The sequence below is a fragment of the Colletes gigas genome, unplaced genomic scaffold (assembly GCF_013123115.1).
Source record: "Colletes gigas isolate AHSC1104 unplaced genomic scaffold, ASM1312311v1 Colletes_gigas_Sc00019, whole genome shotgun sequence".
Classification (NCBI taxonomy): Eukaryota; Metazoa; Arthropoda; class Insecta; order Hymenoptera; family Colletidae; genus Colletes; species Colletes gigas.
In genome coordinates this window covers 445,685-473,231 of record NW_025106648.1, presented here as the reverse complement: position 1 = coordinate 473,231, position 27,547 = coordinate 445,685, and positions in this window count along the sequence as shown.

Sequence of the window (27,547 nt, the reverse complement as noted above, 5' to 3'; positions counted from 1 at the left end):
CGATCGAGCAAATATCGTGAAATTCCAGTCAGTTTCGAGTGGTTCTCGAATATACGACTACCATAAATGGATATACCGGTCTCATTAGATAACTCCTTCGCGCGATTCAAATCCATTTTTCAACTCACTTTTGCGAAACTCCATTATTCGTATCTTATTATTAGACTGAGGATGTTTATGCAATTATGGAAGAATACTCAAAGTGAGATGTGAATTATTATATTTAGGGGTTGGAGGCAACCCTCTACGAAAGCTCTACAAACCCTCTACTATCTCCCATTTCATTAATTCTATTAATAAGAGTACAACATAAAAATTTGCAGTCTACTTATTAGTTGGTAAAATCTCAGAGTACAACTTTTATGACTTCGTGAACGTTATTATGAATCACTAACTATAATGTGATTGTACAATAATACAAAATTACTTCTTGCAATGTATTTCTTCCTATCTACACAAGAAATTGACAAAATTTTCTTCAAATTCCTCGTTCCTCCAGTTCACACAATTTCTCTAAATTTCTACTTAATATCTAAAAAATTCGAGAGTATGGTTACTCGACACAGCGTACGTTAAACGTTCGATTACCGAAAAACTCCGGTCTCCTCCATAGTTTTCCAGTACTCACCTAAAAAGTGTCCATTTGTCATCCGGGATCACTTTGGCTCGGTCAAACAGTGCCCGGTAGCCACCCGGATCGGGATCGTCTGACTTTTCCTGAGGGTGAGAGTCGCACTTAACGGTAGCCATAAGTCGTCAGGTCGCGGGGCACAGTCACGAACGTATCGTAGCCCCGGTTCCGTTTCCTCGCGTACCCGGAACGGTCAACTTCCGAGTAACACCGTTCACCAGCCACGTTCGTTTCCCTTCCGACAATAAGTTCGCACGTAGCCGCCGCCGGAACGCGGCTGGACTTAGGCCAACTGCTTTTATGGCTCTCGTGCCAGCGACACTGGCGCGACCGTAGAGAGGACCGGGCTCTCTCGTCCCCCATCGACAGCGTGATTTGTCCGCTTTCGCATTCGACAAAAGCCTGTTTCTCGAACGTAACCCGCGGGGACGTACCGACGTAATTTACGGGCCAGCCATCAATTTTTCCACCGACGACGACCACGACCGTTCGCCGCTCATGCACTTTTGTCTCGTCGTCGACTGCCACGCGATGGATCGTTCCCCACCTAGCCACGATCGCACCTCTGCGCCCCCCTTCGATCCAAGAACCCTGTATTCGAGGCACGTGTAAGACGACGTACAACAGGTGACGAAGGTAAACACGCGAAATTGATTGCGAAGCGGTTTCTGGATACGTCGCGGCTCTTGCAGAGGGGTGCACACGTAGCAAGGGGGATAGAAACCCTTCGAATCCCTGGAACACCCCACGATTGGCAGCTGGTTCGAGTCATAGAGTCGTTGGAACTTCACATTAGTCGAATATGGATCTAACATATTCGTAGTTTTAATTATGAAACTGTCTTTAAGAATTATCTACCCCTTTGGATAGGTGATCTGCCAAAATTCACAGAACTTTTTATAACTACTATGGTACCCTACTAACTATGAAACTCGATTTTTATTAATTAGTAAATTTACTTTTATTGCATTTCAAAGGGAAATTTTTTAAAGTCTAAATAAAAGTTATAATTAAAATCATACAAAGCTAGAAAATCGCAATATCAACTGTTCAAAATCAACTGTTGAAAGGCAAAATTGAGAATAAATTTTATTTATTGTTTCCGGTCACTCTGTAGCAAACGCTATTGAAGTTTCTACCAATTAGGTAGCAGAGAGTTGTTATCAGGGGGCGTGACGATTACTCCACTTTGTTTTACGTGACTGCGTTACATCGATACCTAGTTAAGTACGTTGCATATAAGCACAGTATTGGACGCAGAAAGGTACAAAGGTAACTAACAAGTGATTCCATCCCTGAATAGCACTAACGACAAGGTAATGGAAGACGAAGTTGAGAATTCACCACGCCCCCAAAAGCAACTCTGTGCGATCTAATTGACTGAAACTTTAACAATCTTTTCGTTCGTCGAGTACGGGTTCCTTTTGAACTTGGAACACTCGTTCTCACAGAAATTCAATGGAATAATAAATGTGAATAAAAATGAATCCTTTCAACCCGTAATGTATTGTACGCGCTAACGGAGAATGTAACGTGAAATTTGTTACGATTACCAGTGCTCGAGGAACTCCAACCAAGACAACGAAAGCTGTGCAACTTCGAATAATATTCGAAGCGGTTCGAGGCTGTGCAATTGTCTGAATTGATTGAACACTTGCAGGAGAATTAATTGAAAGCTCGTCAATAGGTATTTACACGTGCACGGGAGCTTGCTTAATTCCGCGAGACAAAGTGGTGGTCGATGGAAAATAAAGGGGGAGGCCTTGGAAAATGGTAAATTAATTGCGGCCTACGCCTGCCGGGATTGTATTGTTAATTGTGAAACTTGCGGCCGTGGCTGGGCGAATTCGCTGCCGCTTCGCGATAAAACAGCCGAATGTATTTAATTGTTGATTTGTGGCTTGTAATACGCACCAACAAACGCTTTTCAGATTTATTTGGACCCGTGTCGGCGGTTGCCGTTTGCGAATTATCTGGGATATTTTAAAAGAATTTCACACGCTCAAGGCACGGAATATCCCAATACTTTGTAAACGTTGAATTACTACGAATGAACTTATTTTAATATTATTAATTTGGTAATTTAATATTATCACTTTTACTAGTGATTTAAATATTATACTATTTTATAAATAAAAATTAAGTTTGGAAAGAACGATGCACTCGAACGATTTAAACATACTTTATGCCTGTCCTAAACTTTCACTAAATAACTTTATTATATCACAGATCTACCGATTTGACGTTAATTTAATATTGTCACTTTTACTAGTGATTTAAATGTTATATTATTTTATTTTAAATGAAAATGAAGTTTGAAAAGAACGATGTTTTACATGTTTTATGCCTGTCCCAAACTTTCACTAAATAACCGATGTGACGTTTGTATGGGTTCCAAAAGTATACTTATCCATACCAGTTCTTCCTTTTTTAATAACAGAATTCTTCCCCGAAACGTTAAATTGTTCAAACATTCGAGCGCTCTAATTCGCTTATCGTCGCGAAAAAATGGGAATAGTTTGTCGGGGGGGGGGCTCTCCGGTCGGCGCAGGAACGATGAAAATCAATATTAATCCTATACTCCGGGGTCGACAAAAAGTTATTAACGTTGAATCTTCGTTAGAGGTAACAAAGGTCAGCAGCGCGGGCAAGAACTTTAATTAAAACCCAAGGGGTAGGATTAGCCGAATTGTTACCGGAACACGGCCAGCAAACCGATCCAAAACAATCCAAACCAACCCTATTAATTTACCCGGTCCGCGGACCTATCTATCGCTCTCTGTCGTTCATAATCGGCCGCTTAATAAATCTATAAAAGGAACCGAGAAAAAGGATAGAACAATTCGAAAGTCTATTATACGCGGGGGCCGTTTTTCAATTAATTTTTAAAACCGTCGCGCGGGTCCCTTTCCAACCTAATCCAAACGCTTCGCGGCCGTTTCTCGCCCCCCTGACCGTCCCCTTGCAATCCGACAAAAACGCATCGGATCGCGTCTAGCTTCTCTCGCGTTAATTGCTCATCGCGCAAATGCACACGGACTCACCGACGCGGGCTGCAATATCGCGGACAGCAATTGCACGCGCGACGGCTAACAATTTCGTCCGTAGGACAGGCGTGCTGCGGTCGCCAGCCCTTCCGCGTAATATCATCGAGAGAAGCCCGCGGTTGCGGTCGCCCCGCTGCAACGATGCCCGCCTCCATCTTTTTTTCTTAGCAGAAAAAAATGCGCACGATCGTGAGAAGCGTTCTTGAAATTAATATCGAAATTTTCCGCGGCGAGACACGACCGGGAACGAGTTTGGTCGCAGAAAATTGTCTGCCCTTTCGAAGCATTTGCTTGAATCCGAACCAGGCATTTTTTAGTGGTATTTGTCGGTGGTCGTAATATCATACGACTTGTAGTCATGCTAGGACATGTTGAAAGAGTAAATGTTACTTGGATTCCAAGTTCAGTGACAGAAAATTGTTTCTTCTTTAGAAGCATTTGCTTGAATCCGAACCAGGTATATTTTAGTGGTATTGGTTGGTGGTTGTAATATCATACGACTTGTAGTCATGTTAGGACATGTTGAAGAGAATAAATGTTACTTGGATTCCAAGTACAGTGACAGAAAATTGTCTCTCTTTTACGAGCATTTGCTTGAATCCAAACCAGGTATTTTTTAGACACAATAATGTCGTGAACCAAAGTTTTCGTGGATTTTTATTGTTTCTAGTAACACGTTGGTGGCCATAATATTACAAGACTTGTCACTCAGAGATGTTAAAGAAAATAAATTTGAAAAGGACAAGTGAATTTCGTTGAGGATCACAAACATAACCATGTGGGGGCTCAAATAGACTCGACTGACTTGAATTTTATTTACTGTAATGTTTTTGAGAATTGTCTAAAATGTCACGTTACAAGATATGACAAAGAACAAGTACAGTGACAGAAAATTGTTCCTCCTTTAGAAGCATTTGCTTGAATCCGAACCAGGTATATTTCTTTGGACACAACAACATCGTCAACCAAACTTTTCATGGATTTTTGTCGTCTTTCATAGCACATTAATGACCACAATATCACCAACCCTATCACCAAGTTATATTAATGAAAATCAATCTTACAGGAAAGCTTTTATTATATAATTATCTAAATTCGTCGATGCATAATCCCTCTGACATTGTTTCCCCTTAAGTGCGGAAAAAATAAAATTTCGATCTCGTAGAATATTTTACAGGTTCGGCAGTGAACACGTTAGGGGTTGTTTTTGACGACGCTGCACGTAAGATGAGAGTATCTTTAGTTCGCGCGTTTCGCCTTCCATATAATATCACCGAGAAGTACGGTGGTTTTGGTATCGTACTGTCGTCACGGTACATTGATCCTCATTTTTTTTTTTTTTTCTTTTTTACCTCCCCCACCGCGAGTCCGTATCGCGTTGCACGCAGCATTGAGCCGGCAACCAGTCAAAGCGACACCGTATTAACGCGTCGGCCGTGAACAAATTTATCTTGTCCCGGCCAGACGTTGTCTTTCCATCGGCAACGTCGGGTTACGGGACGGGGACAGTCGGTGGCGAAGGGCGTTCGACAGCCCCCGCCGTGATAAATCTATGGGGTCACGCGCCAACTGTCCCGGGGATGGGGCGAGACAGGTGAGGGCAGATGACAGCCACTCCGCGTTAGCTTCCTTCGATTTTCTCCGTTATTAAGGGTACCACCTAGGACGTCCAATTTAAACGCGCGGGGGTGCACGAAAAATGCTTCACTATCGTGGAAACGTACAAGGTTCTCCCATGAAGAGTGTATCGTCAACAATTTTAAGATATTTTAATGGACAGAGTTCGTGAAACACACTTATAAATGCAAGTTCTAGATAGGTACTCCATTTTCTTAACAGGTACCAACATGGCTGCTCGAATGGCGCGACATTTGAACTCAGAAGTGGTTTAAAAGTTATCATAGAGAGATACACGGTTGCTCAACAGAGTGAAATTATTATTTCGATTCAAAGTACGCTTTTACTGGAATTCCCCTGTATTCTTCTTATTTTTCTATTCTAATTTCCTGCAAAGTTCTCCGTAATTCCTCTCACCTACAAGATTACATTTAAACACACGTGATTGATCTTCCCTATTATGTACAGTATAGAATTAATTTTTATAAGTCCAATGAAAATTACTGATCACTCTTACGAGAAACAATAACATTTCCTTGCTGTATTATTAAAAATTGATAAATGGAAGAGATTTGTGTTCACTAATCAAAAATAATTCTACTTTTCCATGCATTATATTCTATACTAATCTTAAATCTGTGTTTTCAATATTGTTGTTAACGTATAATCAACTCTATACAATAAATGCAGTTTTAATGAAACCATTGCTCTCCATTTTTCAGCGGTATATTTTGCCGTGTAGAAATATCTCGCCAGTTCCGTTTCGTGACTACGCGATACCAATTAGGGGGTTAAAAATCATGCCACAGAATTGGGGACAAGTGCATCCGTTTCGTTTCTGTGTATTCTACACAACGGGAGGACGAAAAGTCCAAAAGGAACCACGTGCCGCAAACGAACCGTATTCGCACAAAAGACTGTTAAAGTTTTGACCAATTAGATTGCTCCGAGTTACCCGTGAAAACGAGGCGCTTCCCCCACTTTCTGGCCCCCCCCCCCACCCGCGTTATACGTGCGCATAACGGGGGACACATCTGCGCGAGAAGTTTCACTTACGGACGAGAATGGAGTGTACAGTAACGGGAAACAAGAATGGGTGGCAGCGGTTTTCTACTCGCGGTCAGTTCCCTGCAATTTTATTCGGCCAAACATTAACATTATTTCGTGTAAATACGGTTAATTATCACACCTTTTGATCATTTTATTCTCCAGTCGAGCAGAACATCCGCGTGAAAAATAATTGATCTCGAGTTTCGAATTTCGAGGATTCTTCATTTGATTATTTCAAGGTATTAAAAAATCGTCGTTAATAATAACCCGGATGCAATCGACGCGTCGCTAAAACTAATCCGATACTTGAAATAATACTGGGCGCAAAATTGCGTTCCGTCCAGTGCAATACATTATCGGATTCTCTCAAAGTTTTCGCTTTAATGCCTCGAAAATGGATTTGTTTGGAAATCTGAAATTTTCCACGGAATATCTCGAGATGGCTGATGAACGAGCCCGAACAAAATTGAAAATCACGAGATCGACGGGCGATACATCGACTCGCTCGTTGCGCAACGCGTTTTAAAGGGATGCCGTGTCACGTTGTTGATATTTAGACAATCCGCGGCACCGAAACGATTTGCGAATTAATTCAGCTAATTAATTATTTAAGCAAACAACACGCGCTGCGTTCCCCGGCGACAATTAACGGATTTATCGAATAACGTATAATCAAGTACGCTGGAACCTCCGTTATTCGAACTAATGGAGGAGCAAGATTAAGAACACTTTTGATGGAACACTTACTTTTGTGACCTTGATCGTCTCCTACTTCGTATAATAATTAAATACATATTTATTTGGCGTCTAATTAAGTCCTCATTATGATTTCATTAATACCCGGAATATACCTAGTGAAAACATTTTTAATACCAATAATCGTGGATGCAATTTTAATTCTCGAATTGTGAAATTAATTTTGGTCGTTATCGAAGCATTCGTAAAAAGTATGCTTGTCGATAATACCGATTAACGGGTGCTCCGTAACTCATGAAATGTACAAAACGAACCATAAAAACAAATGGATTAAATCAAACAAATGACTTTTTAATTTTTAGGAGCAAAATTTACATTTCGTTTAAGGATCGAAGAATTTAATTTTTTTCTGAATTTATGGAAGAATGTGAGAGTTGTCGTATAATAAATGCTTGCATAGTAAAGTGTTTTTAGAGTAGGACAATTGAACAGTTAATGTTCGTATATTGAGTGTTTTATTAATGTACGACGAGCTGGTTTTCTAAGAGAGTATTTTAGAACAGTTCTGCAGTGGAAGACGGAGGGGTGGAAAGGGTTGAAACGTCGCGTTAAACGTGGATGGTGACACTGTTAAAATTTTCATGAAATTTTCGCACGGAAGGGTACGCTGTTGCGGAAGGAACTATTAGCGAAATCACATTTTTCCCTGCATTTTACGCTACGAAAATTCTGCTGTGCGGATTATATTATATAATGAAATTAATTCGCCGGTCCGTGATTCGGAGTAATTTCCAGGAGAAATAAGAAAATGGCCTTATAATAGAAATTCGTCGAGTTAATTAATTATACGTTCTGTGATTTTCGATAATTCAACCGAAGAACCGAATGATTTTCAGATATAATATATTGTCAATTTTAACGAAGTAGAAAGTCTTTTATTCGAATTATTAAAAATTTTACCATACAGAATTCTATTTAATCTGTCCATCGTGAAGCTAGATAAAGATTAATTATCATTCGATAATTCAGAGGAGTAATTAGAGAGCGATTTATTTTTGTAAGAGACACTGCGAATTATATTATACGAACGATTTTAATGAATTAATTGGAAAAATCGCGGGAAATCATTGAGCAGTAATTCCCGAGATTTCACTGCGCAAGGTCGGAATTAATTGATCTATCGAGTAGCACGTGCTTAATTAATTCTCCGTTCTGTGATTTTAAGCAATTCGGGGAGGAATGAAGGAAATAAATTTTAAACAGGATTCCCTGAATGTTACGTTATTTCGGTTTCGCGATCGTTTCAATTATAGCGGTTTTTAACATTCGTATAAATCGAACTATAAAATCCCCTGTATAATTAATGAAGAGTATAATAAACGAACAAAAAGGAATACAAAAATGACGTTGAGTTTCTTAACTACTCACAATCGACCATGTTGAATGCGTGTCTGAGTCTTTGACTTACCTGAAACAGAAAATAAAAATTGTTAGCACGAGATTATAGGGGGGAAAATGTTAAAATGTTATTTAATTTTTTCTAATTCAAAGTTAAGGTTACTTTTTGTTTTTTTAATGATTTTATTTCTTTTTTTAGTATTACAGGTTATTTAGGGAAATTATTAACCATACTGGATGCGACATTTTGTATTTTAAATTCTGTATTCCGGATGAAAAATCTTTAAAATGTTATCAGAATTAAACATAGCTGTGGCGGTACCAGTTATTAACATTACAAATTTAAAAGTTAATACTTTAAAAGACAATACTTATAAAGAAAAACAGAGTTAAAATTATAAAATTTTGTTATAATAAAGATAAAAGAATTTTCTTGAATTGTATATATATTTTATTATTCATTACTTTAATATATTCCTACGTGGATGACACAAATTTTCACCCCTATGTGAGCTAAACAGGTTAGATAAAGCAGCTAAACAAATTAATTCTTGAGATCTTAAAGAAAATAAATTTAGGTAAGATTCTTCGATTTTAAAAAGGCTTAAAAATAAGTTCTACGACTTTTGATGAGGTACGTGGCAGGAGGTTAACCTTTTGTAAGAAAACTATATTTCGATACAGTACATCTCTCGCGCGTGTCACAAGACGTACTAATTGAATAAAGGTGACGCGTCCGCTTACATTATGGTGGCGCCCTCACCGATCCACTACGTGGCGCTCTCGATTTACAATCGACTTCAATAATGGCGAACAGTGACTATATCAGTTTCCAATTGTCCAAGAACAGTTTCATGTTCAATTTGAGGGGTTTGCTTTCTCAGTTAATATATGATCTAAACAAAATTGATTAAAGGAGTTAAAAAAAATAATTCTCAATATTAGATGTTTAAAAAAAATAAAACTAGGTAAGATTCTTCAATTTTAACGAGTCTTAAAAATAAGTTCTATGACAAACAGTGATTGCACTAGTTTCCAATTGTCCAAAAACAGTTTCGTGTTCAATTTGAGGGGGTTGCTCTCTCAGTTAATATATGACCCAAACAAAATTAGTTGAAGTAGTTAACAAAAATAATTCTCAATATTAGATGTTAAAGAAAATAAATCTAGGTAAGATTCTTGAATTTTAATGAGGCTTAAGAATAAGTTCTATGACAAACAGTGATTGCACTAGTTTCCAATTGTCCAAGAACAGTTTCATGTTCAATTTGAGGGGGTTGCTCTCTCAGTTAATATATGACCCAAACAAAATTAGTTGAAGTAGTTAACAAAAATAATTCTCAATATTAGATGTTAAAGAAAATAAATCTAGGTAAGATTCTTCAATTTTAATGAGGCTTAAGAATAAGTTCTATGACAAACAGTGATTGCACTAGTTTCCAATTGCCCAAGAACAGTTTCATGTTCAATTTGAGTGATTTTATCTGTTAGTTAATAATATTACAAAAATCCTAGCCATTTTTAAACGAACTAGCGTCCCCATAAAACTGTCACCCACCTAGTTAAGGCGTTTTAAAATCCCCATTCGAGGGTAAGGTACGCGCAACAAAGGGGTCGAACGCGAATCCCGATCTTTCGACCCGGCGATGGCCGAATGCATTAGGTCAGCTGGGTGTAAAATGATTTCCCGATGTACCGTCGTAACCTGGCTTCCCGGGTTCGCCGGCGGCGAATTAGAGCGGTCTAATTAACCTTTTGACGTTCCGCGGAGGGAGGTCCATAACCTTAGCGGGGGTCCGTGGGGGTGGTTTTACTACGTCGAAAGAGGGGGTCTAGTCGGTCGCCCGCGCAGCCAGGAAGACGGTACGTACGAATTAAATTGCAGCTGGCGGGCTTGCGCCCGATTACTTATTCCAGCCGTGTCACTCGTAACTCTAATCCGGATTAAACGATCGATCGCGGCAGATTAGTGCGTAAAAAGCGGGGGCCGCGTGTCGCGGGAGAACGAAGTAGCTCCCGTAGCCGTAGCAGATAACTGGCCGGATAACCGAGACCCGATTCGTGCAGCTCGTACGCGGCCACGTTCCAACCCTCTTTTAATTATCCTCTTTTTCGTATTTTTTTTTTTTACCTTTTCCGCACCTTCGTTCGTATTCGATATTAAAATCGACGGTCGGTGGGGCAATCCAATCCACGCTCGTAAATTTATTAATACGTGACAGCGCATAATATCGACGCGAAGGGGAACGAAGGGACGACGAAAATTTTTGAAGGCTTTCCTCGTATGGCTCTCGGAGATACCATCCTTATTACGCAGCTCGTCTAACCGGAATATTTGTGCCCTCTTTTTAACCCCCCTCAGGTGATACGTTACGGCCACGAAGCACGGAATTTATGGTTATCAAAGACACTTGTAAATTTCCTCGATAAGGGGGGGCTAAGACGTCCAGGATTTGTACGCTTTTGATACGCTTAGCGGATACGCAGGAAACGATAGGGGGACGCTTGAATATTTATTCGAATACAGACGACTTCCTTTAAAGTTTTCTCGTTACTCGAATAATAATTCGACGAAATGTTCCGTTTGGAGGATTTGTGGGTTAACCGTGGGACGCGTTGTTCTGATATAAATATAATAGAGTTTTGAAAGCAATATCTATGTGTCAGATTGGCCAAACAGTTGTTTCATTCGAAAATGGAACTAGCTTTCTAATCTTGAGAGTAATTTTAGTGTTACTTTGAAGTGTTCCGTTCTTTTAAGTAAAATAGCTTGTCTAATTGGCTCGTTTCCGATCGATGGTCCCGGCGGTGCTCTTTGTTCGAGCGAATCCAGACGTCTCATACTTTATTGTTTGAAACGTGGATGCCACTATTGTCGACGAGTTTAATTGAGGCGATCGGGACAGCGAATTTAACGACGCCCGGATAAGATAAATCGACGATCCGACGATTTCCCGTCGAATTATTTTCATCCGTCCCGGAAACGCGGTGGATTTCGAGAGGGACGGAAATGAGGCGAGATTAAACGTTTGAGCGTGATCTCGTGAATTTCACCGTCCATTTCGACGTTTCAATTCGTCCCGACGATGGTGAAATTTTCGCTAACGATACTTTTGTCGATCAATTACCGTGTTTGTACATTCGTTCGTGAACGTGAACGTTGGAACTGAAAACTGGAAACGCCACGTACGATGGTTAGGGTTAATTATTACGACGACAGGCTTCCACGTGGTTGAAGACTGAACTGGACGGAAGTTCAAAAACAGTTTTCACTGGATCAAATGTTACTCGAAGTTTGAAAATTTTCATTAGCCACCTGGTAGACAAAATTTTCATCCTTGTATCGGGATTTTGCTTACCTCGACGCCAATTTTACTTGTATGTTTAAATTAACATTGCAGGAAATAGTAAAAAATTACATTAAAACGAGGACATTTTATCTTTGTGGGGTAGAAATTTTGATGGAATTTTTCTCTTGTTTTTTTTTGAAGATTAAAGTTTCTCCTGTTGGGAAATATTCATCAAACAGGTGCTGTTATTATAGTTAAGGGTCAAGTTTTTATTGGGATTTTTAAATGGGGGAAACTAGAGATGATATTTATTTAAACGTTTTTGCTAAAATAAGTTCTTCTGAAAATAGGAACCAAAATAGATAATATTGATATAAATGTTAATAGCACAATCGAGGAACAGAAACATACAAACTAGACCTACCAAATAATTTATAAAAATTTTTCGAAAGATTATGAAGTTTCCAAAAGAGAAAACATTGCGAATAACAGAATACTATAAAAATGCTCGTAGGTTGTTTCAGTGAAGGAACAAAAATGCCAGACAACAATATTAAATTATTCTTAATTATACTATTAATTACAGTATTATGTTATAAGAATTTAAACCATAACTTCAATTTAGATAATGAAAAACATTACACTCAGAAAGTTAGATACTCTGAAAATTAAATTCAGTGCAAATATTATTAATCCACAAAGACAAACTATACAACACGACGTGGCTTTTATTACGATCGTAATTTAAAGTTAAATAAAATTTAAAAACTGTCGTACGAGTCCCTTGATTTTATTATCATTCTCCGTGGAACTTCCTACTTTATTTTATTTCCACATAAACTAATAATTTTTTCCCCTCGCTGCAAGACAGTTACTGTTCCATTAAACTGGTATAGAATTCTTGTTACACGGTTGAACTAACAAAAAATTCGAGATTTCAGGAGTTCTCTCCTATATTAAAAAAAAGAAATAAAACTATTGAAATTTCGATATATCTGTCGATTCAGAAATCTCTCGAAGCGATAATAGATTTTGTGGATGAGGGAGGAGAGGGTTGGAGGCTCTAGTACCCTCTTGTTCCTTTGTACTGGTCGTTGTAAAGACTCAATACAAAAAAATAATTCGAGATTTGAGGGTTCACCCAACCCTTGCATTAAAAGGAAAGAAAATGGAAATATTAACCCCTTGCTGTACAATGACGAGTTTCTTTATGTCAAGTTTCACAATGATGAGACTAAAAATTCAAACAAAATTAAATAGTGTCGAAAAATTATTTGGAATGAAATCATACGTCAAGGAGTTAAAGTTCCAATATATCTGTTGATTTAAAAATCTCTCGAAGCGATTAAAATTGAAGTAATAGATTTTATTAATGAGGGGGAAGAGGGTTGGAGGCTGTAACACTCTCTTGTTCCTTTATATTTGTCGTTATAAAGACCCAATACAAAAATATAATTCGAGATTTGGGGGCTCTCCCAACCCTTACACTAAAAAGAAAGAAAACAGAAATATTAACCCCTTGCTGTACAATGACGAGTTTCTTTATGTCAAGTTTCACTATCACGAAGCCATTCACTCATCATCATGTCTTAAAATCAACACAGTTTTACATATTCACGAGATATTCACGAATCAAATCTATTCTTTTTAGTGGCCATCCCTTGCACAAATTTAAACAAAATTAAATAGTATATGTTTAAAAAATTATTTGGAATTAAATCACACATCAAGAAGATTACATTAACAAAACCCATTACAAAATTAATAAAAAACGACTTTTATGAAAAATCCATTACCCAGACCAGACCAAGTGATAGTATCTCGAATTATTATAGGTCACACTAAACTGACCCATCAACACCTCCTCCACAAAGCAGACCCACCAATATGCGAAACGTGCAAAGATCTCCTCGCAATAGAACATATCATCATCCACTGCAGAAAATATATTCCAATCAGGCAACGGCATAACATAAAACCAACCCTAAAGGACAATCTGAAGGACAACACATCGATCCAAAATCTACTACAGTACCTCAAAATGACTAAATTGTACAACAAGCTCTAACAATGTATTCTCCGAGTCGCTAATAACCCTTAGCGGTTGATGCGACTTTAAACAAATAAATGAAAAAAAAAAAAGAAGAACGATTCAGAAATCTCTCGAAGCGATTAAAATTGAGGTAATAGATTTTGTTGTGGAAGGAGAGGGTTGAAGGCTCTAATACCCTCTTGTTCGTTTGTATAGGTCGCCGTAGAGACCCAATACAACCCCGTCGTGCCAAAAATAGCGAAGAAGCTGCGCACGGTCGTTGTCCTTAACGCTGGTTGAATGCTATCGCACAAAGGGTCAGCACGTCGGGTCGTTAACCCGGTTAATTAACTACGAGCGATTCGTTTGCATTAACGTTAACGTTCGCCGCAAATACACGGGGCGGGACGGCGGGCATGAATCAAAGAAGCTCTTCCAACGCGGCGGGTCTTTCTATCGACGTGTACACCCAGCCCGTCTGCGATCCTCTTCTTCGTCGCGCGCCACCCTCCACCGGGGGGCTCTCAGTCTCATTAGAATCTCACTTCTTCGGTTGGATGGTTGCCGAGTTGAATTCCGGCCAATGCGGTGGCCTGCTGTTTTTGGAATTCGACGTAGACTGTTGTTCGCGCTTGACGAATGGCTCGCATGATTACTTTGTTTAGCATGAGAATACCCTCGTTCGATCTTCGGACTGCCAACCGTGGAATCCGCCGCGCCGTAACCGGGGGATTTATGAAGTATCTGATACGAAGGAGCGCGTCGTGACGCCCGAAACTTTCGATTGAAACGCTCGCCCAGGGGCTGGCGACGATTTATGGCCGGACCTGTCCGAAGATCGCTGCTTAATTGCTCGATCATTCGGGACGAAACGTTGTTTTGGCGATCGCGATTCCGCGAGACATGCTCCAACGATATTCTCGGTGATAAGTGCAATAACTACAGGTCTTATGCATAGGATTTGTTGTCAAAAATTCACTTGTTCTATAAATATCACCTTGGCTGCCTCATCACTATAGAACTACAAAAATTAATTCTCAAGTTGAGATTAGGGTAGTAAATTTTATAAAAATAAATACTGAAACAAAGTTTAGATTATGTAGTCTACAATGGTCCAAAATCAAAATTTTATTGTCAATGATCTATCAGAATCTGTCAGGTTCAGTCATGTAAGATTATAAAATAGAGAGGAGTTGGTTGAACGAACTTGTACTATATAGTATCTCCCAATACTCCTACAAATTAATTCATATTTGTCTTCATGAGACTCTGTAAATAATTCCTATTTCATTTAAAATTGTCTACAATTAATATTTACTGCAATATATTTCATACATTTTGTTTTCATACATTCTATAAGGAACTATAAGCAATATAGAACATGCTATTTCTTTATTACCAAGACTATATAAGAAATATTTTTTTTAAATTTCAGGACTATATAAGAAACATTTCTTATATAGTTTTTGTAATAAAAAAATAGCATATTGTATATTGCTTACAGTTTCTTATAGAATAGTTTTATTAACTATACTAAGAAATATTCTAAAAAATATGACTTGACTAAATCGTGCATAAAAAAAAATCTGAAAAGCTTAAGGGATGAACCTCTCTCTACCTATCTATTAGTATCTCAGAAAATATACAAATTTCTCTATTAATTAAGAAGACTATACAAGAAATAAAAACACATATTAAACAAAAATATAACTTGACTAAGTAATATAGAAAAAAAAATCTGAAAAGCTTAAGGGATGAACATCAGGCTGCACCTATCCATCAGTATCGAAGCAAATATACAAATTTCTCTATTAATCAAGAACACTATATAAGAAATAAAACTACACATTAAACAAAATATGACTAGACTAAATTCTGTAGAAAAAAAAATCTTGAGAAAAAGAAAAAGAAGAAAGGAAAAGCTTGAGGAACGAACATGAGACTGCACCCCAACATCAGTATATCAGAAAATATACAAATTTCTCTATTAATCAAGAACACTATATAAGAAATAAAACTACACAATTAAAAAATATGACTTGGCAAAGTCCTGTGAATAGAAAAAATCAGAAAAGCTTAGGGGATGATCGTCAAAAGAAAAATAAAAACGTCGAAATGAGCGTTGATGCGCGAAGTAATTTATCGCGCCATCCCTCCCTTTACGACGGAAGTTCCTGATTGATTTCTACGTGTCGTACGTTTCCGGAAAAACTGAGCACCTTTGACGAGGGGTACTCAGCCGGCGAAGTTCAAGGGAATCCCTCGGGATTTGACGCGACTTTGCTGTACACGAGTTCGGGATTAATATGGATCGCCTGACACGGGACAGGAAAAGTAACTTAGAGTCCACTGATGCGTTGACATTATTATTACTGTCGTGATCCACGCGGGTGATTATTAGTTGGTAGCTATCGGATACACCCTGGTTTTATTAAATTTCTCGGTGTCTTACGTCGTCGTGACGTTTCGTCGTAAAATTCTTCATTAGATAAAATTATTGTCGTTGCACCGTATCGATTGTTAAGGTTCCCGTATCGCGTGGAACGTAAAAGGGAGTCGCATCGCCATAAGCTCGCGGCGTATAGCACTTGCGGGAATTTTCTATTTCCGCCCGAGCACCTTCTGAATTTTAAGCCGTATAATCCTGGAGCATCGTAATACTTTTTCCATTGGCATGGAAATCTCTTTATACCAGACACGCTGTAGCTGCGTAAAACCGCGGAAATGTTCTCTGGTTTTCAATACCCGAGCGAAAGGAACGAATTCTTATCGAGAAAACGCGCCATCGGTGACTGGAAGATACAAGGTGGTACAAACTAGGCAAATGGCGCCGCTATGGATTATATATTACATAGATATTGCATTTTAAATATATTCCGTCGAAGTTGGATTTAAAATTCCCGACTTTTACATACTCGCAAGCGCCATTTCTTTATTTTTATATTTCCCTCGTTTTCTACGAATTATTAAGTGCAAGTTAATTTCTTTTTGTATCTTCTTTTTCGATTCTCTTGGACGCTTCAGTTCCCCTTCGTTCAATTTTACTTGAATTTTTCTTTACGCTCCCCTCTCTGGTTTTCCCATGATAATTATAAGCGTTTCCATTTCTCGAGTAATTTTTTGTTCAATCAACGAACAATACAGAGTTTTATACTCCCCTTTTTCTAGACCGTAACTCTTTTCTATTATCCTTCTTCCGTTTGAATTCATTCCGTTCCTCCCTTCTCGCCATTTTATTTTTCTACTTTGCTTAAATACCCAGTTATGTGACGTTACTGTTAAACAATGTAAACGATAAATTGTACTGATTTATAGAATTCATACTTGACTTTTATTATAATACAAATTGCTATAAAAGAAAATTTATAAAATAAAAATCATTTAACCAAATTTAATGATTCTATTCTATCAGGTTTTTGACGAAGACCCAGAAAATGGAGGTTAAAGTATTAAAAATTTAAAAAACAAACACGCAAATTTACGCAATATGAAGAGTGCAAATAAACTAATTACGTGAAACAAATCTATTTTTTTTCGTGGTCATGTACGAACAAATTTAAACAAAATTAAATAGTATACGTTTTTTTTAATATTGAGAGTGGAAATAAATAGCTTTTTAAAAAGAAATAGCTGACGAACCAGTCAAGTGAGAAGAGAGTTTCCTGTATTTACGTTTTAAGAGTCATTCTATGTTCTTTCACGATCTACTCATCCAATTGTCTGTCTCGTCTTAGGTATTCAGTTTCTCCTTTCTCCGTTCCTTCAGTCCACTCCCTTCCACCGCCCCTTCAATTTCTCCCTTCCAATATTCAGTCACCTCCAACAACCTGTCTTCCTCTGAAACTCATCTTCCTCCAACCCCTGATTCTCTCTCGCAAACTTCGCTTCCACAACTTCCATTCGTCTTCGCCGCGATCTCTCGATCAGCCGTTTCCGAGGCTACGACTATTCGAACAATGTATATATTCGTATATTTTATACGCGTTCGAGTGCCACGAATAAACTTCCAAAACTATTACTCGAACAAAGGAAGTTTACTCGTACACTTTCACCGGGTAAACAGTGTATTTTATTTTAAATCGTGCTGTCAAACTATTAACAGGTGTTTCACCAACTAATTGTACACTTTTTCCCACATTTTTATTAATTCTATATATTTTACTTGTTCTTCGATAAATTTAAAATAATAATAATATATACATTGTATCTGGGTTAAATCGTGCTGTCAAACTATCAACAGATGTTTGGCCAACTAATTGAACACTTTTCCCACATTTTTATTAATTCTATACATTTTATTTATTCTTCGATAAATTTAAAATAGTAGTAATGTATACATTGTGTCTGAATTACTGTAACGTATCCTCAGAAAATATGACATGCAATATCATAGAAAAAGTGACGGGGTCAAATATGAGTGACCCCAAAATGGGGATCATGGCAGTTAATCGATTAAGACTGTCAAATTTGTCTTCATTACTACATTCACAAGCTTTACTACCAATCATGTTAACTCTTCTAATTTAATCGAGGATTTCCATTTGGGTGGCCATCACTTAGGCGATTATTGGAATTTTCTTTAACGAAAAGTTCAAGGAAGACAAACGTGGACCTTCGTAGATACATTCAGTGACTTTCGAACTGTCTGCATTTTTCAACGCGTTGCAATAAATATTTCCAGGCCTTCCAAGCTACGAATACATTCGCTGACCAAGCACGTTCAATATTCATACAATTGTCGTCGGTCTGCAGGCTGAGAAATTATTAAAGCGTACTCTGTTACTGTGTTCTCTCGCTGAACAAAAATAAATTTTCTCAGATGTTCCATGTCGTTCTAAGACAATTTTTTATCCGAATTTTACCCGAATCTTCGAACGAAAAAACCAAAGTAAACGAAAATAGTAGTGTAAGATTTGGCAAAGAGAATTTGGAACAAATATACATACTGAATTTGAAATACACCAAGCACACAATTTTTTTATATAAATTAATATCGTGTAAGAAACACGTCTGTCTTTCACAACCACTCCTTTTATTCTCCTTGATTACACATTGCTTCGCGAAGAAAACACTTTCAACCCTTTTTAATATAAATTAATATTCGATAAAACTACAGGGAGTTATAAATATTCGATATAAATCCTCCTGCAGTAGTTAACTTAATTTTCAGCAATTTTAAGGGTGACTTCCACAATATAGCATCCCCAATGAGGAAATAAATTTTCTCACATATTTTCTATCGTTCTAAGAAAATTTTTACCCCGAATTTATGAATATAAAATCAAAAGTAAATGAAAATACACAGTAGATCACTTAATTTCCATCAATTTTAAGAGTGACTGTTCCACAACATGGCGTCCCCAAGAGAGGTCTATGCATAGTGTAGAAAAGAATCATCTGTGTTCTTTCGTTAAATAAAAATAAATTTTTTCACATATTTTCTATAGTTCAAAGAAAATTATTATCTCGAATCTTTGAACGAAAAATCAAAAGTAAATGAAAACAGTAGATCACTTAATTTCCATCAATTTTAAGAGTGACTGTTGCACAATATAACGTCCCCAAGAGAAATTTATGAACTAATATTTAAAATCACGGTTCTTACATAGAATGCAATAAATATTTACGCAAAGTCTCGTCCTGAAACGATGCGTGACAGTTCCCAGTGTTCCCTTGTCGGGTCTGTCGCCCCTCCACGGCCCGTTCTCCGCTCTTTTCATCTTCCAGCCGCATTCTACGGGCGCCCTATACCGTCGCGATCAGAATCTGACCGTGGAAAAAGATAAAAAAGGAACGAGCAAGTACGCGCGAAACCGTGACGGTATTTTCGGGGAACAACTCGGCCGGAACATCGAGCGTGGTCCTTCCGTTCCCGTCTTCCCGTCGGCCGTGTTTCGTCATTGATCGATTCATCGGCGCGCCTTTGTGCTCGCCAATATACCTGGGGCTTCCGAGTTTCCAGATATTCGAGCACTCTCCGACGACCGACCGCGTCCACGATGGCGTCGCCCGATTATTCGGCCGGCTCGTCCTTGCGCGACGGAACTGGAACGAGCTTTGTATTTAACACTTTCGCTATTTAGAACGCGCGACGAACGGGGCTTGCACGACGGGCAACTGTTTTGTCCGTATGACGCGCTGTCCAGTCGTCCCTTTCACGGTGATAAAGTACCGTCGTTGGTAATTGAAGGGACACTGAAACTTCGATGCATTTCGATCGCCACGCGGGGTCTATTCTCTAAGTTTGACCGCCATTTTTCCTGTAAAAATTGACAAATGCTAGATGTTAACCCTTTGCACTCGTGTTGTTCATGTTTTGGAAGGCTACCAATCAACTTGGAATTTTTTGGGAGCATATTACAATTTAACTTGTCGGTTTAGTAGAAGAAATTAGAAAAATACACAAACTTAATCTGCATCTCAATATGTGTACATAAATTTGGATTTTTCAAAATATTTAAAAAATAAATAAAACTAATTTCTAGATTGGAAGGAATACACATACACTACATAAAATATGAGGCTTCAGTATATTTTTTATTACCAGCCTTTATAAATCTATGAAATATATTTTCAATATTCTTGTATTACAATTTTTTATTTTTCTTTGATGATTTTTTTTTATAATCAAATGACCTCGTGAGCAAAACCAATTAGCCACGAAAAAAGAGAAAAATCTTTTATCTTCTATTTATTTATTTTATTTTACATATACATACACTTATAAGCAGAAACTAAAAGAAAACATTGTAACAAAAGGTCCCCAGTATAATAATAAAATGGCGATTATATGGCGGCATACGAGTGCAAAGGGTTAAAAGTGTCTAAGAGATTTTTTCGATAAAAGACAAAGGTTGATTTCTTTTAAATACATTTTTGTCTTGATCTTCCATACTATGGCCTTGGATTCGATCGACATACAAATTAATAATGAGGAGAGTACTTTTGTGCTTTACAGCATCCACTGTCGAATTATTAGCTACGAGTCAACGTTCTCGAGAGCCTGGACCGCCATTAAAAATTCCATAAATTTTATAACCGTTTTATGTTAGACGCTTCGAGCCCCGAAACCATTATTTTTTTTATGGAGACACGATTGGTGTTCCCAGAGACATCGTAGTCGTGCCAGTTGCAGTAAAACCTTTCTTCTCGATTTTTTAAATTTATTCACTATTCGTGTGTAACGATCACTAACGTTTGCACTTTTGTATTTATATTATTGACTATTAATATACACGCTTTGATGCAACATAGATATCCCAAGTATATGGGATTTTGAGAACACCCACGCTACCCGAGATAAACCGGAGGATGATAGTATATTCCGCCGGAGAGCACAAATATTAGGCTACCCATTGTAAATTCCGCCCAATGCGCGAAGAACGTGCCCGGCACGATAAATTTTTGCAATTAAAACGATAGTAAATTGATAAGAGATCTTCGCTCGAAACGCAGTAAACGATATTTCCCGAGTTTATATTTCGAGATTTACGTGGCACGAATACTACGCCTGTGGATTCGACAATGAATATTCATACGTCTTGATCGAACTATATCCATCGACTGAGATATCTAACCCGACAGCACCAAATATTTGAATTAGAATATGACCAGAATATCCAAGGATCGATATCAGTCCGGTTCCTGATATGCAGAACGTTTATCCGCGTCTTCGCGTTAAACCAGCACGTAGTCCGACGATATAGAAATTCAACGTTTTTTTTTCTCCCCAAAACCGTTTCGGAACACGTTTGCTAGATACCGAAAAACGTGGGCGAGCGTGGAAATGAAAATTTCACTACAGAAAAGCCGGGATCGCAGGGAGTTCGGACCCAAGCAGCTGTAACTTCGAAAATCCAGCGTCAAAAAGCTCTGCCCTAGAAATTTCCGAGTAAAAAAGAACCGAGCACTTCCCTGTAAACGTAAGATCTAAATCCTTTGGCTTTGAAACTACAGAGTCAAAAGCTCCTTGAAACCTTCGGATAAAAACGCCTTTGACCTATAGAACTCGAAAGCTAAAACCTTTGGCCTCTAACGATGAACCTATGGTAACGGAAGGTTAAATGTTAACACTTAGTTACTCGCTATAATGCATTTTTTATTTCACTATGGGGCTCCAAAGAGAAATATGCATTGCTTCAATCTCGTTTTTCTCGAAATTCTTTCCACAGATTTTAACCTGTGATTAACCTGAGACAATTTAAGAAAAATGGTGATATCCGAATGGAAATTATGGAAGTTAATAGATTAAATCAGGGGAAAATATACGTGCATATTATGTATGTAAAAATCTTCTAATAAATGCTGAGAGTTTTATAACACGTTCATCATAAAAAAATGAAAGGCATATTTGGCTATAGGAGATAAAATAAAAGGAGGCCCAATTATAAGGTTTTCTAAACGTAAATTCTAGTTGTAAGAGCTTCTTACCTTGTCTGTAAGAACTCCTAACTACGCGACTCCGCTTGTAAGACTTTCTAAATGAGATAGCTTAGTTGTAAGAACTTCTTACGAAGTAACTGCACTTGTAAAACCTTCTGAGCAAGGAACTCCCGTTGTAACAGATTGTAACCAAGGAATCTCAGTCGGAGAAAATCTAACCAACGAGCGCAGCAATCGTTCCTTCGATTCCTCCCTTTTCACATTGTATGATTAGTGATCCACTTCAAATGAACGAACAACCTGTCAAAATTCTCATAACTAGACTGTGAATGTCTTTGCATTTATGGGGAATTTTAATTCTCGAAAAACTATAGAATTGTTATAGTTAGGGGTTGAGACAACTCTCTACAAAGCTCCCATTTCATTAATTCTATTAATAAAAATACGAATTTGCATAAAGATCTACAGTCTACAAACACTGTTAGATGTCTTTGTCATCGAGAATCAAATCTAGAGAAGAGAGTGGATGGAAACTTTAAAAGAAAACTCAGTTCTAAGATTTTCTAAGCAAGAAACTCCGGTTATAAGAGCTTCTGAAGGAGGTAATTCGGTTGTAAGAGCTTCTAATCAAGGAACAACACTCGTAAGAGCTCTCGGACAAGGAACTCCGGTTGTAGCAGGTTGTAAGAACGTTAGCTTACATCTCGATCCAATCATTCATGCAAATCATCTTGCTCAACTTGCACAGTTATGATAACCCAGCTTGATCGTCCTCATAGAAATTTTACAAAGGTCTAAAACCATATCTGATGCTCTTTGATACGTATTTAATAAAATAATCCACAGAGACCTGGACATACCTACAGTCACGGAAGAAATCACCAATTTCAGTAAACACCATCTGTAACAACTTAGCTTTCACGAAAATAATGTAATTACCAATCTGTTACAAATCACAGACCACATCTACAGGCTCAAAAGACCTTCTACTCTTAAGCTAGCTAAAGGATTTACTTAAGCTCTATGTTCTTCTTAGTTCCTGGTGCACATACTATATTCTGTTTGTTTGCCTCAACCTATGTATTCATCAGTATACTATTCACGTCATTAGTCAACATACTTAATAAAAATTTTCGAATGGAATTTATCAGTAAAAAATTTATTTGTAATAATCTTGATTCTCTAAAACATCTGCTTCATGGGAAACCAAGTCTACCTGTCGAAGCTAGAGAAGAGAGTGGATGGAAAGAAACTTCAGAAGAAAGTTCAATTCTAAGACTGTCTAAACAAGAAACTCCAGATGTAAGAGCATCTAACCAAGTAACAACAGCTTTCGAACAAGAAACTCCAGTTGTGGCAGATCGTAAGAACGTTACACCTCGATCGAATCATTCGTGCAACTCATCTTGCTCGACCCAGCTTGATCGTCACCGTAGATATGTGCACCGTACGAACAACCTGTCAAAACTCTCATAACACGTTCGTTAACAAAAAAGCATAGCACTACTATGTGTCTACTATAAAAACAAACCTTAGAAAGAAGCTTCTAAGATTTTCTAAACAAGAAACTCCAGTTGGAAGAGTTTTTGAACAAGAAACTAAAGATTAGCTCACACCTTGTGACAAAGCTACATGCATGAAGTACAGCTAAAAGCATATCATGGTGTTGTACGCATCTCATAAAATACGCGATTACTGAGACTTTTACACATATTATGCAACTGTATTACATCAAAGAACGTATACAAAACCGTAAATAAATAAAAATGGGCTACTGTGCGTCGTCGTCAGGCGTGTTCCGCTTTGGGAACCAGGTCGATCCGTCGTTACGCGCGCGAAAGCGTTAAAACCCATCCCCCTGGGGAAGCGCAGAAGAAGCGGATTCCGGAGGCTGGTATTTACTCGCGGCGTCCGCGAGATATCGCCGGATCCCGGCTGGCCCGTGCATCATCCGGTAGACACGAGGAGATCTCCGGAGCCGGTACACCTGTGCCAACTCGCCACTTGGCAGGCTCCGTCGGGGCCAAGGAGAAAAAGGAACGCCGCGAGCCCCGAACTCCATTCAACGAATGAATGGACGCATTGTTACCTGGTCGAAGGGACCATGGAAGTGGCCTCCGCGCTGCCCGCGCCGAGAATTCGAAGACGCGGTATTTATGAGCGGGCACGGTTCCCATTCTTTCCCCTCCTCGCCCCACAATCGTCGTTTCCAGCGTCGAGAAGGCAGAGGTGGGGCAGGTTGCCTTAATGAAACCGACGATTGTGTAGCCAGCTCCGATTGTAATACAGTGACCCGCGGTTTCTTTTGCCCTTAAGCCCCAATTAAGACGTTTCCTAGGTCCGGATTAAGCGCGCCGCACGGAAAAGCGGATCTCTTTTCTCCCCGGGACGCTCCACCCCCGTTTTCCCGGCCTTCGAGACCGCCGTCGACCCTACGCTCTCTTCTTTCTCAACTTTGATTTTATCCTCGTTCGTGCTGGCCTCTCCCTCCCCTGCGAGGCTCTCGCGGGTATCCTTGCCACGGGATTTCCCGATGCTCCTGGCCCCCCACGCGATATTGCACGACGCGGAGCACCACCGCTGGGATTCACCGTACCCGGCAGCTCCCACTCTATCCGACCGAAAGGCTTACTTTTATCGCGGTCCGCTCGTTACGATTTACCAAGTGCGCTGTTCGGCGCTGGTTCGCGGCCGGATGATCCTGTCGTTACGCTCGCGAGCCATTAAGTCGATACCGCTCGTCGAACTCTGATAGCGGACTCTGGAAATGAACTCCGGTAGGGGGGGACCAGGGAACTTCCTTAAACGATCATACAGCCGAATAATTCCGACGGATTTCTTCCAGCTTCTTCTTCTTCTTCTTCTTCTTCTTCTTCTGGCTTCCCCGCTCGTTTTCGTTCTTTCTTTTTGCTCTAGTTCTTTTCCTTTTTTTACAGAACTTTGATCGTCCGGAGGATCCGCGAACAAAGAGCGGAACTCGTTTCGAGGAAGACATTTGTTCATTAAACGACCCCTTTGAGGACGACTTGCCGAAGCTCGATGACCGGATGAATGTTTATGGCTGACACCGTTTCGGACTGACTTTTAACGAGCCACTTTAACGTCTATCTTGTTATCCACCTGGTTGTTATTTATCCGCTGGAAATTGCTCCTTAATCGTCGACGGATCTAGCGTTCCGTTAGTCTCTGTTGGATGCTGTAGAATGCTGTTCCTGGTATTCAGTATTCGCAATTTTTGTCTTGAATACCTCCTTAATATCATTACTTTGAGACACAATGTATACACGTTGAATATTATGTGATTCAATGGTAACATAACTTTATCCTCAACTTATGAATTGCAAATATATTCAGTACTCTGTTCTACTGTATCTTGTCATCGTAACAATTACTTAGGACTAAGGTAAATTGGCATTATTATTAAAATAAAATAAATATTACTGGAAAACTTCCACTTCCAAAATGGAATTTACAAACCCATTAAGATCCCAAATTTCAGAAACAACTTGAAACATCAGAACAAAGAAAGATCAAATTTCGCATACCTCCCTCCGTGAGTGTCGTTGTCTAGCCCCAAAGCCAGTGACACTTTGGCAGACTTTACCAGGTACATCGTTCGATCGTATCCGATTTCGCGAGAGTTTTCTCTTCCAAGGAGTCGCCGCTCCATTTTTCGAACATTCTGCCCCCTCCCGCCCCAAAAAATAATCCACAGTGCGAACATTTTGCAGCGAAGCGCTAGTCTACCAATCGTCGCGCCGAACGAAATATTACCTTTCCTCATTTCCCAAGCGTACGCGGAGATCGCTGAACGTTAAAGGACTCGTTTTCAAGCTCATCGCTCGAGCGAACTCGTGGAAATTCGTAGACGATTTTCGCAGCCGGAAAATTCACGCAGGGGGCAGGGAGGCGGGAGGAGGGGGGGTATATTTCTCAGCCCGAGTCCGAAGAAACGGTTGAATAAATATTCCGGCGGCATCCGCGAGTTCCTCGAGGAACTGGCTGGGAAATGAGCTCCGCGTCCCGACGCGAAAACATGATGGTAAGGGAGCAATCTGATTCGAAATACTTAATTCACTGGACCGAAGGCGAAGGAAAAGCAAAACACATCATTTTTTTTATGCATTTTCCGTCGGTATTACGATGTACCAACTATAATTCGTGTTCGTATGGTGCTTTTATGAATTAATTCACATTACGTATGACGTTCGTCGAGAAGATTTCAAATTTTTGTACTCACAGGGTACCTCTGTAATCTCAGAATTACATACAGGCAAACATGGGAGATTCTAAAGGCTAAAATAAGACTAAAATCAAGGATACTAATTTGTTGATTGAGGCTTCGTTAAAAAGTTATAGAAACAGTTCCGGTCACACAGTATATTTTCGGAAAAGAATTTTTTCTCCATAGTTCGTAGGATTTCGGGTATGTATATATTCACCAAAAATGATTCTAGTTGTCTCCTGCAACCGAAAATAATTTTTCCAGAACGATTTGAAATTTTTTTTTTCGCCGAAAAATTTAGGCATCTTCCTGAATTTTTTCCTCGAAAATGGGTGTGATTTCGGGGGTATGACTATTCACCAAAAAGGATTACAAGTGACTCCTGCAAGAGAAAATAATTTTTTTAAGACGATTTGGAAATTTTCATTTTCGTCGAAAAATGTCACACCTACTCGAATTTTTTTCTCGAAAGTAGGTAGGATTTTGGGGGTATGACTATTCACCAAAAATGATAGCAAATGACCCCTGCAACCGAAAATAATTTTTTTAAAACGATTTGAAAATTTTCATTTTCGCCGAAAAATGTCACACCTACTCGAATTTTTTTCTCGAAAGTAGGTAGGATTTTGGGGGTATGACTATTCACCAAAAATGATTGCAAACGACCCCTGCAACCGAAAATAATTTTTTTAAAACAATTTGAAAATTTTCATTTTCGCCGAAAAATGTCATACCTACTCGAATTTTTTTCTCGAAAGTGGGTAGGATTTTGGGGGTATGACTATTCACCAAAAATGATAGCAAATGACCCCTGCAACCGAAAATAATTTTTTTAAAACGATTTGAAAATTTTCATTTTCGCCGAAAAATGTCATACCTACTCGAATTTTTTTCTCGAGAGTGGGTAGGATTTTGGAGGTATGACTATTCACCAAAAATTATTGCAAATTACCCCTACAACCGAAAATAATTTTTTTAAGACGATTTGAACATTTTCATTTTCGTCGAAAAATGTCACACCTACTCGAATTTTTTTCTCAAAAGTGGGTAGGATTTCGGGGGTATGTCTATTGACCAAAAATAACTGTAACTGGCCTCTGCAACTGGAAATAATTTTTCCGTGAATGATTTGTAAATATTTTAATTTAATTTTTTAATAACGAAACCTCTATCAACAAA